The sequence below is a fragment of the Oryx dammah genome, unplaced genomic scaffold (assembly GCF_014754425.2).
Source record: "Oryx dammah isolate SB20612 unplaced genomic scaffold, SCBI_Odam_1.1 HiC_scaffold_1, whole genome shotgun sequence".
Classification (NCBI taxonomy): Eukaryota; Metazoa; Chordata; class Mammalia; order Artiodactyla; family Bovidae; genus Oryx; species Oryx dammah.
Window position 1 is genome coordinate 25,046,372 of NW_024070185.1, and position 14,604 is coordinate 25,060,975.

The 14,604-nt window shown below is 38.1% G+C and overlaps 1 protein-coding gene across 2 annotated transcripts in view; it reads right to left on the reverse strand.

Annotated features, from left to right (window-relative positions):
* Nucleotides 1–14,604, reverse strand: part of ADAMTSL1 (ADAMTS like 1) — a 797,811-nt gene that overhangs the window by 303,070 nt on the left and 480,137 nt on the right. The gene's annotated exons all lie outside the window — the stretch shown is intronic.

Below are 14,604 nucleotides of genomic sequence, written 5' to 3' on the forward strand. Positions count from 1 at the left end.
ATGTGGTGGAAGAGGGGGGTTGACGCGAAGGGCAGCAGAGATAGCCCACAGTGAGTGCCTGCTATTGCCGGGCCCTGGCCTGTGTCAGGCACAAGATACACATCTCATTCATTCTCAAGACAACCATGTAAGGTATCCCTGTTTTATAGATGAGGTCATGAATCTAACCAAGGTCACTTAGCTAATAAGCAGCTGAGTTCTAAATGCATCTAATAATACATCTGTTGCTTTGTCCAAAGGCAAACTCATTTGTATCCTTAATCTTTTCATTGCAACGTTCAAGTTAAAAAATTTTCAAATCCAAACTAAACTATAGAGCTGTATCTCGACAGTTCTAGTGAAATCTAATATCATACTCCTAAACTACTTCAACTACTGTCATGGGCAAAATAAGATAAGAACTGTAGAGACATTTGAAGGAGCTTATCTCCACAATGTCCCCACAATCCATCCTGTCTTTCCAAAGTTTGGTTATTAGCATGAACTTTCTTTGAGGATTTTGTACCTCCAACTAACAATTGCAAACACATGTTTAGGCAAAGGCTTGAAAAGCACAACTATGTAATACTGTGCTGTGTATGTGCTAAATTTAAAAAATGTAGTTATGTGTACCTCTTCCCTAAAACAATACAGACATCTTTAAAAATAGATAACAAAACAACAACTCCTTCAGTAATTCTATAAGTTTTGAAATGTAAAGATGTCAGGAAAATGTAGTGCCCAGTTCTTAAGTGAGGAGTGAAGGAGTTGATTCCATCTTTGGAGTGTTCACTGTGGTCAAGCTGCAATACGTTCAGAAGCTACAGTGAGGCCATTTCAGAATTTATGCCAGCTTCATCCATGTAGAGCCCAGCATGTGCTGGCTTAAGACTACTCTGATGTGCTTCCCTATAACCACCGTGAAATTATTTTCAAAATTCTTATCTGTAAATGAACCTACACAGGAGTGGAGCAACTCTGCCTTGATTCTTATATTTCAAGCACAGTGTGAAACGGAGTGCAGAAGTAACTTATTTACAAAGACATAATTCAACCCTTCAGCCAATAGTGATCGAAGTTCTATTATGAGCCAAACACTGTGCTGGAAGCAAAACCCAATGGTGAGTTCAAGGACATATGGATCCACCCTCATGGGACTTAGAGTCTAGTGATGGAGGCAGATATTATGCAAATCAACACACACATGCAGAATGTAAATGCAGAATGATAACTATGAAGAAATCTATAAGACACAGATAATGGGATACTATGAGAGCATAAATTATGGATAACTTGATCTGTTTAGAAAGGCCAGAGTAGGAATTCTCTGGCAGTCCAGCGGTTAGGACACAGGCTTTCAAGGCCATGGACCTCGATTCAATCCTGGTTGGGGAAGTAAGATCCTACAGGCTCCAAAGCACAGCAAAAACAAAAACAGAACAACAAAGAAACAAAGGCTAGAGAAGATTTTCCTGAGGAAAAGTCTTTTGAGCTGAGAACTGAATGAGTCAGAGTTAACTAGACAAAGAAGAGGTGTTGCCATAAGGCTTACTGCACCTTTTTGTCATGGCTACATACTAGCTAAGTAAAAAATATGCAAAAATCAAAGTTGGCAAAAAAAAAAAAAAAAAAAAAGACTGGATTTGACACCTAAAGCAAAGACAACAGAAACAAAAATAAACAAGGTGGGGGGGCTACATCAAACTAAAAATTTTATGCACAGCAAAGTAAGCAATTAACAGAATGAAAAGGTAACCCATTTTCTCTCAGAAAATAGCTGTAAATCATATATCTGATAAAGACTTAATATCAAGAGTATAAAAGCTCATGCAGCTCAACAGAGAATAAACCATACAACCAAATGAAAAAATGAACAGAGGATCTGAATAGGCACTTTTCCAAAGAAGATATCTAGGTGCGCAAAAAAACACATGAAACGATGCTCAACTATATTCATCATCAGGGAAATGCATAACAAGGGCAAAATGAGATATCACCTCAAAAATACAATAAATAAGTCTTGGTGAGGAAAAGGGAACCCTCATGCACTGTTGGTGAGAATGTAAATTCTTGTAGCCCCTATGAAAACAGTATGGAGGTTCCTCAAAAAATTAAAAATAGTTCTATCATATGAACCAGCAATTTCACTCATGGATATTTATCCAAAAACAACAAAATTGCTGTCTTGAAAAGATATCTGCATCCCTTTTTTCATCACAGCACTATTTATAACAGCCAAGACATGAAATTAATCTAAGTGCCTGTTGACAGATGAATGGATATCTATCTGAAAAGAAGGAAATCTGTTATTTGCAAAAATATGAATGGACCTTGAGGGCATTACCTTAAATAAGGCAGACAGAGAAAGGCAAGTATCATATGACCTCATGTACACATGGAATCCAAAAACAAACAGATGAAGAAGCAACTCATAAATATGGAGACTAGATTGGAGGTTGCCAATGGTGTAGGTTGAGGCTAGGTGAAATGGGTGAAGGTGATCAAAAGGCACAAACTTCTAGACATAAAATAAATAAGTCATAGGGATGCAATGTGCAGTATGATGACTATAATTAATAATATTGCATTGTACATTTGAAAGCTTCTAAGAGAATCAATGTTAAAAGTTCTCATCATAAGAAAAAATACTTATAACTATGTGTGGTGATGGATATTAACTTATTGTGGTGAACATTTATTGGTATATACAAATATTTTGCATTTTATAGGCCTAAAATTAATATAATATTATGTATGTTATATCTCAAAAGATATCAGAAGACTACAGTACATGATTGCCTTAGTAGGGTTGAATCCTTTGAGAAAATATGGCAACCTTAATTTATGTAATAATCAAAGGATCATTGACCCTAGTGTTCTTGTTTGGGGTTGAAGAGAGACAACCTTAATTTTATAAGATACTCAGCTCTATAGAAGATCAGTGGGAATGGGAACTTAAGCTCTCAGGTATCTCAAACCTAAGGAGGTGTACTCAAAGAAATTTCAGGTTTCTCAAAGGATTTACTTTCTCTGGAGAATTTTTAATCTCTAAAGGAGATTTTTATATATTTAATCTCTAAAGAAAAATTTTATATCTCTAAAGGAGCCAGAATGGAGATAATCATGAAAATCTCTAATACTAAAGATTTCTTTTGGTTCCAAAGTCATTTTAAGAAAAGAACAATCCAGCTTCATTGATCCAAAGTAGCAGTCATATTAGGAATAGTTAAATAGAAGGTGACATATTTAAGGGTAACTTGGCCAGACCACCAACTTAGTGTTACCAGTGTGGGTTTATGGACCCTATGGTATGAACCAAGTCAGTTCTAACTGGTCTTTGTTTCACTTCAGAATTGAAAAGACAAACATCTCCCTGACACAATAGTATTTTTTTTTCTTTCTGTAGCAGTTCCTTTTTAAGATGCCAAAGTATTCTAACTCAATTATTTTTAAGATGTGGAATACTTTATCATCAGATAAAATGTTCTTATTTTGATCCAAGTGGAAAATTAATTGCAGTTACATCAGGAAAATCATTGTGGACATAACTCAATCTGTTGATCCTGAGTAACTGTTAATTAAAAATTAGTTAAACTATTATGACATAAACCAACACAACATTGTAAAGCAATTTTCCTTCAATTAAAAAATAAATTTTAAAAGGTGCTATCATTAATAATAGAGATAAAATAAACAGAAATATAGGAAAAGGCTCAGTTGGCAGAAATAATGCCAGACTTCTCTGCGCCTTTGCATACACTATTATTTCTGCCTGGCATGCTCTTCCAATTCTCCATTTGGCAAATTCCTATTCATCCTTCAAATCCCAAATTAGCTGTCTCCTCCTCAAAAAGGCCTTTTGCAGATTCCAGAGTTAAGGACCTTAACAGTCTATGATTGCTCAGCCTTTTGCTCATAAGTCCCTGGGGCTTCCCTGGGGCTCAGCGGTAAAATCTCATCCCTAGGTTGGGAAGATCCCCTGGAGGAGGAAATGGCTATCTACACCAGTATTCTTGCTTGGAGAATCCCATGGACAGAAAAGCCCGGTGGGCATGGGGTCACAAACAGTCAGATATGACTGAACAGTTGAGCATATGCACACAGATACCCAATTCAAAGAATACATTTCTTATTGGCTACATCACCAAGTTGCAACTAGTGAAATAAAAGTGAGAATGTTATGTGGAACTTCTGGAAAGGCTGCCTTACAAGAAGCTGACTTAGCTGGGGAGGGACCCTTCTGCCTGCCTGCCTTTCTGCCTTTCACTGTCTTGGAAAATGAGACAGCCTTGAGAATGGAGATGGCAGAGCAGAGAGAAAGAAAGAGCCCAGTTATGGAACCCCATCCTGGACAGATTACCTTTTGACTTCTATTTTCTTTTCTTTTTCTGGTGAGTAAATCCTTTATGAGTTTAAGCCATTATTATTTGGGGGTTTCTTTTATATATTCTCAATTCAAACAGCTGCATAACATTTTAAATTTAATCTATTAACACGTCTGTTTCCATAGCAGATCATGTGCTGAAAGCCCCTATTTTATTATCTTTCTGTCTCTGCTGGTTAGCACAATGTTTGGCATTTGTGATGCACAATAAATGTCAGTGAATCAATGAAACACACAGCATCAAACATAATGGTTTGCTCATAATTCTAGTGTAGGTTACAGATAAGAAACCTTAGACTGCAGTCACTGATGACATACATGTGTACAAAAATGTATATATATGTATGTGTGTTATCATATATCTGTGTACACAGAGAAACAGACATACTATAAATGACAACTAGAAGCTAAATCTTAACCTCTGTCCTGGTGCATGAATAAGAATTATTGTAAAGGACTAGTACTTTCAAGAGACTCATGTGCACCTATACTCATTATTTATGAAATGTCATGGAAGGCAATGTTCAGGTCACTGAGTTCCCAGACCCACCCCATTCTGGACAAAATATTAAAGTGAGATAATGGCCACTCATAACTTTGGGCAACTGCATGGAATTTTTTGTTAAGGGTGGAAAACTGAGTATTTTGGCCTAATTCAGCTTGTTTTATTTCTGCTACTAGGTGTCAGCTTCACGGTCTAACTTCCTCCCCATCCAAAATGATTGACTAGTTTTGCTTTAACAAAACAAAACTTTTGTCTCAGGTGATATAAAAAGCAAGAAGCTTCCAGATGTGTTTGTTGTTTAGACACCATTGTCACCTTTTGTTTGTCTGTCTTGAATGCAAGCTTTTTGTATACACTTGTGTAAACATGAGCTTCCCTGGTGACTCAGATGGTAAAGAATCTGCCTGCAAGGCAAGAGACCTGGATTCAATCCCTGGGTTGGGAAGATCCCCTGGAGAAGAGAATGGCTACCCACTTCAGTATTCTTGCCTGGAGAATCCCATAGACAGAGGAGCCTGGTGGGCTACAGTCCATGGGATCACACAGAGTTGGACACGACTGAACGATTGACATTGCGTATACGTGCATAAAGACAGACAGTTCGTCTCTTGAGGGGAACACATACGTTTAACATTGTTGGGTTTTCTTCATGTGTGTTTTTTTTTTTTTTCAGGATTTACTACAGAGAGGGGAGAAAACCCTTCCTGAACAAAAAACTAGAACTGTAATACCCAGTCCAAGTTGGCTCACAGACCTTGAGCATGACATGCAGATTTTAGGCATCAGGCCTACAGTATGTGGTGATAGAATGCTTCTTTGTTCACCTCACATAGCTGATAGCAAGTGAACAGGCAGAACACAAGCCTGAAATTCTCTAGACACTGAAATATGTATAATAAAATGTCTTCACTAGGAGCCACAAGAGAAAGAGAGATCACCGCATGGATAATTTGGAGAATGTAAATAAACACAGTCCATAAGATACCATTCCTCAGAATGACATGCTTAGATGGGTTCCTACTGGCCCTATTTCAAATGGTTTCCCGTAAGGGCCTCAACTTCTAGCATCAAATACTGAGCCAGTGATGTCAAGCTTTTCTTGATCCAACACCATGAGGTAAGAAAATTTTAAATCCCTTTATTTTCAGCACTGCGAAAGACAAATATGGAAAATGAAACTCTGCAAATCTGATCACAGCTGCTCTTATTTATAATTATTTAATTCAGATAGAACTTTATGGGGGAAGAGTATGCTTTACATATATTATAACTCATTTACTATCTATGTCAATAGGGAAAATAGTAGATCTCCAACCTTGCCTTTAAAAGACTTAGACACTGGTTTATGCTTTAGCTTTTCATAAAATGCTATAGTACATATATATATATGATACAACACAATAATATTTTTTTTTAAAAAGAGAGAAAATTGAGCAAAGGTAAAAATAAGGGTCAAAAAACCAGAAACAAATTTGCACTGATGTATGGCAGAGATCACCACAAATCTGTAAAGCAATTATCCTCCAATAATAATAAAAAAGCCAGAAATGAGAACCACATAAACGCACATTGTTAAGTCCTATACACTTTCTAGATAGGGGTCATGGGTCTGAATGTGACCTTCCTAGAAAAGAGGAAAACATGAGCATTAGTCTACGGCTGTCTTCAAGACGACCAAACCAATTTACTATTCCAAAATCGGAGAAATAAACTGGTTATCTTTTTGATAATCTTCACAAATATTTCTCTTATGATGAACATTTTCTGAAAATATGAATGATTTCAAGTACATATTTTAATGCTGAGGTTCAGGGAAGATAACTTCCTAAGGTTACATGCTGGTAACTAACAAAATGAAAATTCCAATTTTGGATTACTAAGTTATAGTAGGATGCCAATGAACCATGGAAAGATACACTAGTCAGTATTTAAAATGGCAATGGTAATAACAAGGTTGAACATTCTTATTAAGATCTTTGCCTCCACAGCCAGACTTATGTGTAGGGGTGAATGGAAGGCTTCATCTGTAATGACTTGGCAGCATATTTAGGAAGTAAATGGGAACCACTTATCATCTATACTTGTGCTCCACACCTCTCCAATACAAGAAAACAGCATCTCTGGTCATTCATGAAGATGCTAATAGTGGTCCATAAGCTATGGTTAATATTTCCAAAAGCCTAATGGAAATAACTTTACCTGAAATAAAACCACATAAGGTCCTTCAAACCTCAACCATCTCATCATGCAAATAAACTAAATCCCGATGATCTTTATTGTACTTAACATTATACTTAGGTCTTTAAGGCATAAAACATAAAAACACATTATTGCTTAATACATGCAGTCTTTTGAGTTAATGGAAACTTATAAAGCACAGGGCCCATATTAAAAAAATAATAAAGGACCCTTTTGTGTCAAAAAGTTGGGAACCACTGGTATAGCCTTTTGTTTGTTGTTCAAATGCCCTTGGGAGGAGTAACACATGAAGTTGTTGATTATACTTAAATTAAACCAAATCAACTGAACATAAAACATTATGCTGGTTATTATGGTGCTGTGGGGAATACACATAAGAAATAGGCATGGTCCCAATCTAGGGTGAATGGATTTAATCAGATCATTTCCTCAAAACAGGTGAGAACAGCAAGAGAATGAGAACACTAAGACACTGAGACAATGAGAACACTGAGGTCATGGGGGTATGGAAGAGGAGAGAGACAGAAGGGAAAGCCACTTAAGGAAGGTAAAGGAAAGTAGTGTGTGCCTAACACTTGCTATATTTAATACAATGTATATTAATATAGTCTCATTTATTTTTTTAAAATTAAGATATAACTGATATTAATGTTACATTCATTTCAGGTGTACATCATACTGATTTGCTATTTGTGTATACTGCAAAATGATTTCCACAAGTCTAGTTAACATTCCTTAATTCTTATAGTACCCTTTAAAATGAATTAACTTTATGTCTATTTTACAAAAATAAAGTTGGACTCAGAAAGATTCAACCATTTGCCCAAGATTGCATTACTAGAACTGGTGTTGCCCAAGTTGAATCAATGAGTGACCCCTCCCTTCTATGATGTATGATGTTCTTTTTAGAGGTTAGAATGGCACTGGAGAGACAGGAAAAATGAGGAGGAATGTGTTTCCTTCAGCCACAATCTTGTTGCCAGAAGCAACACCAGCCAACCATTGTAAATTCTAAAATTTATGCACCAGGCAAAAAAGTACAATTCAGTATTAATAGCTCAGAAAGTTTATCTTTAATGAGCAGAATCTCTTTTTTTTGAGAGAGCAATTGCTGCTGCTGCTGCTAAGTTGCTTCAGTCGTGTACTACTCTGTGCGATCCCATAGACGGCAGCCCACCAGGCTCCCCCGTCCCTGGGATTCTCCAGGCAAGGATACTGGAGTGGGTTGCCATTTCCTTCTCCAATGCATGAAAGCAAAAAGTGAAAGTGAAGTCGCTCAGTTGTGTCCAACTCTTCGTGACCCCATGGACTGCAGCCTAGCAGGCTCCTCCATCCATGGGAGTTTCCAGGCAAGAGTACTGGAGTCGGGGTGCCATTGCCTTCTCTGGAGAGAGCAATTGAATTGATTTTTAAAAATTAGTTGCTTTTGTTCAATAAACACATGCTATTGGTAAATACTGGTAAATACTGGTAAATACAAGCTAAATGGGTAAGGCATAACTCTCCTACACTCTAATATACCACAATCTGGAAAAAGTTCATGTGAAGGCATTAACTCTTTATCCTCCAAGCAAAGATATTCCAAAGGGAATCTCCCCATACATAGCACTCTTCTCTTGGGTTTACCAATCATTTGTTGGACTTCTCAATTTCTTCTTGGACTCATAAGAGTCCTTGCAATGGCCTACAAGGTTCTGTGTCAACATACAGATGGCCAATAAGCACATGAAAAGATACTTATCATCACTAATAATTAGAGAAGTGCAAATCAAAACTACAATGACGTACCACCTCACACTAGTCAGAATGGCCATCATGAAAAATGTGTACAAAGAAAGGCTGGAGAAGGTGTGGAGAAAAGGGAACCCTCCTCTGCTGTGGGTGGGAATATAAATTGATACAGTCACTATGGAGAACAGCATCAGGGGGTTTCTTCAAAAACTAAAAACAGACTTCCCATATGATACAGCAATCCCACTCCTGGGCATATATCCAGACAAAACTATAATTCAAATAGATACATGTACTCCTATGTTCATAGCAGCACTATTTATAATAGCCAAGACACAGAGACAACCTAAATGTCCACAGACAGATGAAAGGATAAAAACGTGGTACATGTAAACAAGGGAATATTACTCAGCCATAAAAAAGAGAAGGGGAAGACAGAGGAGGAGATGGATGGATGGTATCACTGACTCAATGGATATGAGTTTGAGCAAACTCGAGGATGTTGTGAAAGACAGGGAAGCCTGGCGTGCTACAGTCCATCGGGTTACAAAGAGTTGGACATGACTGAACGACTGAACAACAACAAATAAAAAAAGAAAGCAGTTATGCCACTTGTAATAACATGGATGGACATACAGATAATGATACTAAGCAAAATAAGTCAGAAAAAGACAAATACCATATGATACCACTTATATGTGCAACCTAAAATATGATACGATTGAACCTATCTACGAAACAGAAAAAGACTCAGTGACACGGAGAAGAGTCTTGTGGTTGCCAGTGGGGAGGGTGAGTAGGGGAGGAAAGGAATGGGGGTTTGGGATTAGTAGATGCAACTAGTATATATATGACGGATAATAACTAAGTCATACTGTATAGCACAGGGAACTGTATTCAATACCCTGTGATCAATCACAACAGAAAAGAATATGAAGAACATGTAAATATATATGTGCATAACTGAATTACTTTGCTTTGCAACAGAAATTAATGTGAAGGTGAAGTTGCTCAGTCGTGTCCGACTCTTTGCGACCCCGTGGACTGTAGCCTACCAGGCTCCTCCATCCATGGGATTCTCCAGGCAAGAATACTGGAGTGGGTTGCCATTTCCTTCTCCAGGGGATCTTCCCGACCCAGGGATCGAACCCAGGTCTCCCCCATTGGAGGCAGACGCTTTAACCTCTGAGCCACCAGGGAAGCCCGCAACAGAAATTAATACAACATTGTAAATCAACTATACTTCAAATTTAAAAAAAAAAAAAAGGTCCTATATCATCTGAGTTGGGCTTCCTTGGTAGCTCAGTGGTAAAGAATCTGCATGCCAATGCGGCAGATGCAGAAGATATGGGTTCGATCCCTGGGTTGGGAAGATACCCTGGAGAAGGAAATGGCAACCTGCTCCACTACTCTAGTCTGGGAAATCCCATGGACAGAGAAGCCTGGCGGGCTACAGTCCAAAGAGTCAGACATGACTGAAGCAACAAAACAGTAACAAAATCATATGAGTTACCTCTCTGACCTCATCTCTCTCTGACTATCCGTGCTCTTCTTCAAACACTGTAAGCACTTTCTCATCTTAGAAGGGCACTTGTTGTTGCCTCTGACTGGAACATTCTTCCTTAGACACCTCTAGAACAGCTGCCTTGCCATCTTTAAGTCTTTACTGGAAACTCTTACCTTCTCAATAATGCCCACCCTGGCCAGACAATTTTAACTTGTGCCCCCCACCACATTCTCTTACCCTATCCCATTTTTTTTTCTATTTATTCTATGGCACTTATAATTATGGTACAATATAACTTATTTATTTATAATAAGCATATTGCTTATTTTCTATCTCCTACTAGAATGTAACACCACAAGATCATAGTATCTAATGATATAATAAACCACTAATACAATTTATTGAACAAATGAATGAATTCAGTATATAGGCAAGGCCATAGATGATGGGTATAGATTGTGGTTTCAGAAAACTTTTCTCTTTATCTTAACCTGGAATATAATAACAGCTTCCATCACTTATATTCTCTGCCACTAGTTACAAAGACCAAAAAGAGCTCTCTGTCAAAAAGCAAAAGATCTCTATGGATGCATCTTTTACAGTACCATAATATGAAAGTTTAATTTCCACTTGTCACTGTGCCTGCTTTGTCTGTTCTCATCCACTACTCCAGAATGGCCTTGAGCTGTGAATGCTTATTATTTTTGAGTGAGGCTTCTTCTGACCCTTTTCCACTGGGCACAGTGCTCTGGGCTTCACGCCCTCACTCAGACACCAACTCTGGACCTGGAAGCTCACTTCGTACTTGATCTCCTCAGTGTCTGATTCTTGGCTCTTCTAGAGGGACGTGAGCTTGCATAGCCTCCGGCCTGACTCTTGCCATTTCTCTGTGTGAGCTCTAGCCCTTTGGCTGCTTGGCTGGCTGGACCAGAGTCACTGTCCTTCTCCACTTCCAACTTATCCACCCCTACCCTCATCAAAGGTTAGGACTTTAACCTCCCCTGCAGTTAAAGTCTGAAGGAGGACGTGGTTTCCTTGGAATGAGATTTGGTGCTCTTTTAAAGAGCTGCAATTCTCCCATGCTCCTTAATAGCTTCCTTACCCTCTGGTCCTAGAGATGTTGGGGGATTGCAACTGGTTCTGTGGTACTTTTCTCTTTATATTATAAAGTAAAAGGAGGGATGTCAATGTGAGAGGTATGAAACAGCTGATAGGAAGGGCAGTGAGTTGATTAGATTATAAACAGTTTTATGAGTTTTTGCTGTATTGCTTTTCTTAAGATTAAGAGTCTGATCCCTCTAATGGCTGGATAAACACCCTGAAAGGGGGAAAAAAAAAAAGAGTGACTAAGTCTTACTTCTAATATTTATTAAATTTCCCAGGTGCTACCAGTCTGATTTTACTTTGCTCCTTTCTTATTTATTTTAAGGTCTGGGCCAAATTCTTGTGAAAATTTATGGTTAAAAAATCTGGACTTTTTTTTTTTGGCATGTTGGTTTTTTAAAAACTTTTTCTGCATATCTTTTATTTCATTAACAGAATCATGGAACTGGAAGAGATCCTAGGGATTATACTAATCCAATTCTCTTTCTATTTCTGCTATTTTTATTTTTAATTGAAGTATAATTGTTTTACCATGTTGTATTAATTTCAGGTATACAGCAAAGTCATTCAGTTATACATATATTAATATATATATATTCTTCTTCAGATTCTTTTCCCTTATAGGTTATTAAAAATATTGAGTATAGTTCCCTGTGCTATACAGTGGCATATTGTTTTTAGTTAAATGTGTTTGTCTACTAGTCTTCAGCAAAAATCCCAAGAATTAACCTAGTGTAGACCTCTGTGCATACAGACACAAGAATTCATTCTCCACATATGTCAGAGAACTTTTCTTTAGCAGGCTGTCTTCTCCCTCCTTGACTTCCAAAATTAGGGTGTCTGGAGAATGCAAAACAAAATTATACAAAGGCCTGACCTCTGACCCTGCTTCTGTCTCAAAGACTGTGAAGTACCCAAGAGGGAAAGTGTTGAATTTGGCCTCACTTCACATGGCATTAAGTATAATTCTTTGTGAACTGTGGTGACATCATGGTATACTTTGACATCACTGCTCAGACTCCCTTCTGCTGCTGGGCACACAGTATAGAGTTTTTGTTTCAACACAAGAGTCCTTTGTTGAGAAGAAAGGACAGCAGCTGGTCTTCTGCCCTGGCACAAATGTGGATCTTACTGGAATGTGCCTGTTTAGGAAGTGACCACAAAGTAGCCATTCAACTATGATGACTAGTACTCACACATATAGCTTTGGAAGCTTTAATAAAAATGTACATCTACAGAGTTCAAAATTCCACCGATGGGCCATAACTCAGCAAAATTCTGCATGTGCTAAAGTTCTCATTTATATGTCTGGATATGTTATTTGAAGTCAATATTCCAAAAAGAGTAGTATGTTGGCTATATGTGTGTCAAGGCTGGAGGTAAAGAAAAAGGAATGGTAAGGAGTGATGTATCTGTCTTTCCAAATAGCTCTCCTCCACTGTAATTGCTCAAGTATCTCAGGTCCCTAGTCAAGAGGGCTTGCATTCCTTGGCTTTCAAATCAATTCCTGGTTACTTCCCAAACATACTGCTGCTGCTAAGTCGCTTCAGTCGTGTCCGACTCTGTGCGACCCCATAGACGACAGCCCACCAGGCTCCGCCGTCCCTGGGATTCTCCAGGCAAGAACACTGGAGTGGGTTGCCATTTCCTTCTCCAATGCATGAAAGTGAAAAGTGAAAGTGAAGTCGCTCAGTTATGCCTGACTCTTAGCGACCCCATGGACTGCAGCCTACCAGGCTCCTTCGTCCATGGGATTTTCCAGACATACTACTTTATACTAATTTTAAGCTCTCGGGCAGTGGTATTAGTATTCTCCTTCAGAGATATGTATACATATAGCTGATTCATGCTGTTGTACAGCAGAAACTAACAGCACAGTGTAAAGCAATTATACTCCAATTAAAAAGGTATTCTCAAATGATCAAACGATATGTTTATTTATTTCTTCTTTTCCTGTTTTGTCTACTGTTATTTCTATCTCAGGTAAAACCTCAGAAAATTTACCAAAACAATTGATGCAAAAATACCATGTGTAAAATAACTCCACATTTCTGTCCCTTGTGACTCTAACACTTAGACAAGGCAGAAAAGTTTCAGATCAGCTTGAGAAGCTATTAATCTCACAGGAATAAGTCATAGTCCCCCAAATTTGGGTGGGATGGCAAACTTCTTTAATTGAAAAAAAAAAAACATATAATTTTAAAAATTCTGTCAGAACAAATAGAGCTGAGACATAATCCTCGACTCTACCATGAGCCTTTCAGTCAGTCAAAGTAATTTTTTCCCTTTGTAAAGGCCAACCAGATCATATTGTCCCAGCTCAGTCTTTTAGCCATGCTTTCACTTCCCTAGTCATTTCGTACCCTGGAACATTATTACTTAAACCAAGAATCTACACACTGTACAGCCCTTAACCATGGAAAAGGCAGCATGACCTTGTGGGTGGAACAAATGACTCAGTCTGGACGTGATGATCCATTATCAACTGCTTGTAGACATCACATGTTTTTAGCATGCGATTCAGTTCTCTCCTGAGGATAATCAGATCTACTTTATATTTTTGTAAGGATATTTGAAGTGATATCTTATATAAAAAGATGCCAAGCATATAAACCACTCTGATCAATCACCCTGGAATTTTTTTAAAAATTCTACTTTGAAATCTTCTATTTTATAGTCCTCATAATTATAAGACCATATGCCCTAGTCACTTTGGCAAGGGTTGGGGGTGGGATATGAGGTCATTGTGCAAATAGGAGGTATTTGCTCCTACATGTGAAAATGTGTCTGAAGCTGTAAAGGACTACTTAGTCACTTGAGCACCTGTAGTCTTGTTCCACAGCTCCAGGTAGAGGGTCAAGTTTGTAGAAGCTCAGATTTATTTCCACGCCTCTTGGTTTGAGAATAGCACATATGAAGTAAGGTTACAATCTTAATACTGGACAGATTCTCCTTTATCAGGCAGAATAGATGGAGCTTCACTGGAGGACGGTTTTTAACTTCCCTCTAGCCTGCTTAAGTAGATGATGAAATAGCCACAAGCCTGCTGGGTTCTCTGGAAAATGATCTCTGAGAGTTTTAAGGATTCTGTTAGATACAAAAAAAACCCTCTCTGGAACTCCTGTGGGGTAGCAGATCATCTCCTCTGCAGCACTCAAATGAGAGGGGAAGGCTTAGAATTCTTAAAGTACCCTT